Source organism: Oryx dammah, unplaced genomic scaffold, assembly GCF_014754425.2.
Source record: "Oryx dammah isolate SB20612 unplaced genomic scaffold, SCBI_Odam_1.1 HiC_scaffold_16, whole genome shotgun sequence".
Taxonomy (NCBI): Eukaryota; Metazoa; Chordata; class Mammalia; order Artiodactyla; family Bovidae; genus Oryx; species Oryx dammah.
In genome coordinates, this window is record NW_024070200.1 from 49,066,531 (window position 1) to 49,072,439 (window position 5,909).

General features: G+C 47.2%; 1 long non-coding RNA gene across 1 annotated transcript; it reads left to right on the plus strand.

The window, feature by feature from the left end:
- Positions 1–1,596: 1,596 nt before the first annotated feature.
- On the plus strand, positions 1,597–5,574 carry LOC120875649. The gene is made up of 2 exons (XR_005724009.1): positions 1,597–2,566; positions 5,168–5,574. It is a non-coding gene; the product is annotated as an uncharacterized LOC120875649 (long non-coding RNA).
- The last annotated feature ends 335 nt before the right edge of the window (positions 5,575–5,909 follow it).

Consider the following 5,909-nt stretch of genomic DNA (forward strand, 5'->3'; position numbering starts at 1 on the left):
TCTCTGCTCTCTGTCCAGTGCCTAGATCAGCGCCTGGCACACACTCACTCGGTGCACAATAGTATTTGTTGACCAAGTGGAGTCTTAAAGTCATCTGACTGTTTATGAGGCTGAAAGGGCTCCCAGAGAAGAGGTGGTCTGGGCCCAAGTCCTGAGGAAATGTTTCCCTCCTGTTGGTTTTTCACATATCTGTAGTTGTTGCTGTTGTTTAGTCACTAAGTCATGTCCAACTCTTTGCAACCACAAGAACTGTAGTCCACCAGACTACTCTGTCCATGGGAGACTTGTGGGGCCTTCATAGCCATCAGTTACTATAAAGGGCTGCCCATCTCAATGCAGAGGAGCAGTGGGCACATATATTCAGACACACATACAAACACACACAGAAACACACATTGAGTGTGCACACAGGCATACATCTTTAAAGAAAGGCATCCAGGTGCTGCCATGGCCCCTTTAAGAGTTAGGGGGACAGAATATTGGCACTTGGTGGGGTCTAACCTCTTGAGTCACAGGCTGGGTCACAACCCCTGGCTGTGGTCCAGGTGTGGGTGGGGAATCAGTGGCAGTGGTTCCCAGAAACCTAGGTTTGGGTGAGGGTGCAAATTGGCTAGGACCCTTCTGACCTCCTCTTTCTCTGCTATGAGCAAATTTGGGGCATTACTATATGTGAATTTGTCTTGCAGAGTTTTTCTTCCTTCCATCTTTCTATTGAGATTACAAAGGACATTATCAATAGGGGAGAAGGGACAAGGTTTTTCTCTGTGATTAACTGAAGGGGCTGATGGGAACAGGAAGCTTCAGTAATTTTTTAAAAATAATATACACTGATATAGATCGTATTACTCTTGAGGCTCAGAGAAACAGGAAGCAGAAGCAGAAAGCACCTGGCACACAGAAACACACGCATGTCACCTCACAGCAGGCACTGCAATTCCTATTGCAATGGAAGCAGCAAACTTCACCCCCTAAACCACCTGCCCAGGAAAATTTGAAAAGAGACTTCCCCTTTAAAAATGGTCACCCAGCAATTTTTGATCCCTTGAACAGGAGAAAAGAAAAAAACTCCAGGCTAGCATCACCTTTAAGGCTGCAGTGGCCATGCTCTTCTCCCTGCAGAGGCAGGACACGATGTTTCCATCACTGAGACAGGAGGGCTACATCACTGCCCCTCACCAACACTGCCGACGGGTGTCTTCAAGACCTTGGGGTTCTCTACTGGCTCCTTTTTTTGATTCCCCAGAGAGTATTGGGATGGAAGGCATTCACCTCCAGCTTCCTCTAAGATGCCCTCTAGGCAGCCAGTGTTTAATGAGCCTGCCAAAATTCTGGAGCCAATCTCAGGTGGGGCTGAGCACCAGGTGGGGCCCAGGGACCCAGGGTCTCTGCTTCAAGACTCTCACCCACTGGAAGTTATTGACCTCCAGAGATTTCATTTTAATTTAAAGAGGAGACACACGGTACATCCCTCTCCTCTGAGACAGGCCCCAATCCCTATATATCCACCCCACCCTCAAAGCCAGAAACACACACCAACTAAGGCACTGCCAGGGGGACAGACACGCTTTGGCAATGAGGAGGCCCCACCAGAGGCCCAGGGTGTGAACAGCTGCACAGAGGGCTGTGTGCTGTGGAGTCAGCACCTTAGGAGGCGGGAGGGGGCAGTGGGCAGAGAAGGAAGGAGTCTCAGGTCCTGATGGATCAGAAGAAGGAAAATGGGGAGAGGTGGTCAGGACACAGGAGACGAGAAAACCAAGGATGACCGGAAAAGGGGCAAAAAGCAGAAAATGAAGGAAAGATGAGAGAAGCAAGAGAAAGAGGCAAAACAGGGTGTGGGAAACCACAAAAACCAGAAGGAGATGGGGCAGAAGGCGGGAAAGGAAACAGAAAGGAGAGTGAGGAAGGGTGAAAGGAGGGCGAGAGGGAGCCGTACTGTGATTCCGAATAATGTACTTACCCAGCCTTGAGAAATTCCACAGAAATAGAAGCTGGAAAAACAGCATATGTTAAGAAACTATGTTAATGATTATCTTTCATGTTTTTCTTAGAATAATAGCCTTGTTACAAACCCCAAGGCCAGACGCAGAAGGGAGTATGACTGGGATCATGAAAGCATGGACCTTGGAACACTGGGTCAGCGCCAGGCATGAATGCTGCCTACGCACTTGCTGACTGTTCCCGAGACTGGCCCAGAAGGGAAAGGCCTGGGGTGAAAACAAGGAGACCTGGACTATGTCAGTGTAGTCCATGACATTTAGGAGTACGTGCTTAAAACAGCATGTGTCTTGAGAAAGACAAGATCAAAGAAAGTCTTGTAGTGTGCAATTTGGAATAAAAGCTGAACTCAGAGTGGACTCTGCACCTCAGTCCAATAGAGGCTGCAAGTCCCCTGACCCATTGCACCAGATTTTGTGTTCTGTCTTCATTCTCGTGGCTCACTCCTGGACTGTTAAAGTAACAATTGGCACCCAACGTGGGGCTGGAGCAAAAGACCTCTACGAGTGCAAGTGAAACTACAGGGACACAGAACCTGGGACGATTGAGAGGCCTCTGAAAATCTCCACTGGTAAGTCTTTCAGGCATTTAATCGGGGTTAAAATGGGAAATGTTGAGAGTGCAGAACACTATTGCCCATATATTTGTTTATTAAGACAGCTCTTGAAAGTGGGAGGAGTTTCTATTAGTGAAGGGCAATTATTAGAATTGTTACAAGCAGTGGATAAATACTGCTGCTGGTTCCCATCAATAGGGACCTTAGTTTTAAAAGCCTGGGAAAAGGTTGGCGCTGAGTTGAAGAAAGAATATGCAAAAGGAACTCCGCTCCCTGTTTCTATTTGGAGTACGTGGGCATTAATTAAGTCAGTACTGGAACTTTTACAGATTTCTGATTCTTTTGATGAAAGTGATGATGACTCTTTCGAAAAGCCTCAAAGTCCAGAGTATGTGAAGCCAGAGGAAAAGGGCAAGCCATCTGCAAAACCCGCTCCCTCGGCTCCCAAGGAGGGTGATGGATTTTTTTCTCCATCTCCTTCCCACTGTTCTCCATCCCTACCACCTGCTTTTGCAGGAAACATTTTCAGTCAAGAGTCTATGCCCACTCCTCACCTTTCATCCATACAGAAAGGAATTTTACAAGCACAACGGGAAGGAGATTTAGAGGCTTTTTGTACTACCTTTCCTATGACTATTCATGAGAGTGTAGCTCTTGGTGTCGATCCTAAGAACCCTAATGGAGTCTATGAGGCTGTTCGTGAGCCTTTTCCTTTTAAAATCCTAAAGGAATTAAAACAAGCAATACAAAATTATGGTGTAAATTCCCCGTTCACGGTAAAAATAGTTCAGAGTGTAGCAGAGGGCAATTGCCTCATTCCAGCAGATTGGTTGGCATTAGCAAAAACAGTCTTGACCCCAGGGGAGTTTCGTCAATTCAGAACTTGGTGGCAGGATCATGCTGAGACTCTCGCTGCACACAATCAGACTCATAATATCCCTATTTCTTTGGAACAACTTATGGGGATAGGTCCATGGGGGAGAGTGCAAGATCAAATACGTATGAATGATCAAGCCATAAAACAATTGCGAAGGTGTTGCTTGAGGGCCTGGGAGAAAATAGAGTCAAAAAGCCAGACTTCTGTTTCCTTTCAAAAAATTGTCCAGGGGCCTAAGGAGCCCTATACTGAATTTATTGCCCGATTACAAGAGGCAATCTACCAGCAAGTCACAGATGCCAAGGCAGCAGATGTCTTATTACAATTGTTGGCTTACGATAATGCTAACACTGATTGCAAAAAAGTAATGAACCCTTTCAAAGGAAAAGCTAGTTTAAATGATTATGTTAAGCTATGCCAGGGAGTGGGAACCGAATCCTTTAAAGCGGATTTATTAGCTCAAGCTATGGCTAGATTACAATTTCCTAAATTCCCCAGCACTTGTTTTAATTGTGGAAAACCCGGACATACTAGGGTTGAATGTAAGTTCAAAAGAGGGAACTTTCAAAAAGGAAATTCACAAAAGGGGAATGTCCCCAGCCTCTGCCCAAAATGTAAAAAAGGAAATCACTGGGCAAATCAATGTCGTTCTAAATTTCATAAGGATGGCACTCCCCTTTTGGGAAACGGCTCCCAGGGCAAGCTCCCAGCCCCATCGAACAAGGGAGCCTGTCCTGTTCAGATTCCACAGATGTCTTCCCCAACTACTCCTGCCAGCAACAAGAACAGTCAGAATTGTGGTGACCCAAGGACAAAAGAGCAGATGAAACCAAGGAGGGTCTTGCAATGCAGGAATGGAAAAACCAGGCCCTTGTCGTCCTTCCCTCCCCCTTCTTGTAACTATTAATGGATTTCAAGTCCTCCTGAGCAGTATAACCTGTCTCCCCTCCTACCCCATAGGAAGAAGGTATTTGCCTTACTCTTCCCTCCACCCAATATACATGTCTCACTCAATCAGCAAATGACCCACAAGACCCCTATCCCACTCCTGTACCCTGGGTAAAAAGTGGACTAAAGATCCCTGTTCAATGTTGGTTCTCCCTTGAGCTGGTCCACTGTTCTAACAGTGTCTCCCATTCTAATAAACTTTATTTCCCTCTCATTCTGTCTTATGTCTGGAAATTCTTTTCCAACTCGCACCTAGACCATGACATTTTTCGTGGCCTATATGGGGACTTGGGGTCTCTTCCCCACATCCTCACTTCTCCTTTCTCATAGGGACCCTCTGTGAACAGGCAAGTGCTGTGGAAGCAACTGAGAAACTCTCGCCAGGGTTACCCTCTGGTGTGTTCCAAAGGCCCCACAGCTCTCTGAGCCCCAGTAGCTGCCACCCGAATGGGTGAGGGTCTCTCCTTTGTCTTCTTTCCAACTGAGGACTAGGCCAACCAATGTTGTGTGGGCATGGCTCAGGCACTTAAAAGCCATTAGGGTCCCTGCCACATGAAGACTCCCGTGAGCTGGCCCACTAAGGGGGATCCGGAACTGATCAGGCTACAAAGGCATACACCCCCAGCAAGACAACTTCCATGCACCGTGTCAGGCACATAGTGGTTGAAGCAAAACAGAGACAGACCATTGCCCCTGGCCACCGCCTCCCCCATAGCATTGTAAGGCGGATTCCTCAGCCTTCTCCCCTGTCACTTTCATTTCTTTGCCTTTCGGTCCAGATTGATTTACAGGAGCCTCGGTGTTGCCTCTGAGCCATCCCAAGAGTGCCTTCCATGTTTCAGGGGATTGCCCAATGGTGAGTCACCCAGCTGCTCCCAGGGATCTCTGTCTTTCTCTGCCCAAGTCACATGGTGCCTTAGCTGCACAGTTCTCAGAGGTCACCTCTCACCGTTGTACGTGACTGTTGGGATGGTCGGCTATTTTTGTGCCAATAGTTGCATGGAGACATCACTGAGACAAAAAGGGACGACTTTTTGTCATTGGTGACTCTCAGTACCCCCGTTCTATGGCATATAGGCTAAGGATGGGTTCTGGTATGTCTTGGGAGCCTCTCTCAGACTCACCCCTTGGCTATGTTCTCAGAAACTGGAAAAGTTTGACCCTGCAAAAGGCCTGGCCCCAATACAAACTAGGGGACCCCCGAAAAATGGCCTCTGAACGGCACACTAGCTTTTGCCAAAAGGAGGGAAAGGACTCAGAATTTCCTTACGTTCAGTCTTTCATGGCCCTCAGTTAGAATATGGATTTGAGGGACTCATGCTGCATGTGTCTTTCTGTTGCCTCCCTATCTCTTGTCCCCCTCTGTCTCTCTCCATCAGATTTCCTAGACAACCCCTACTCAACCTTTCATATCCACATGATCTCTAGGAAAGAATTCTGAGGTTCCCTTTGGTCCAGGTCTTTCTCCTATATTCAAAAGCCTGAAAGATCAAAACTCTCCTCTATGCTTATCTCTCAGGTGGGGAGAGAACC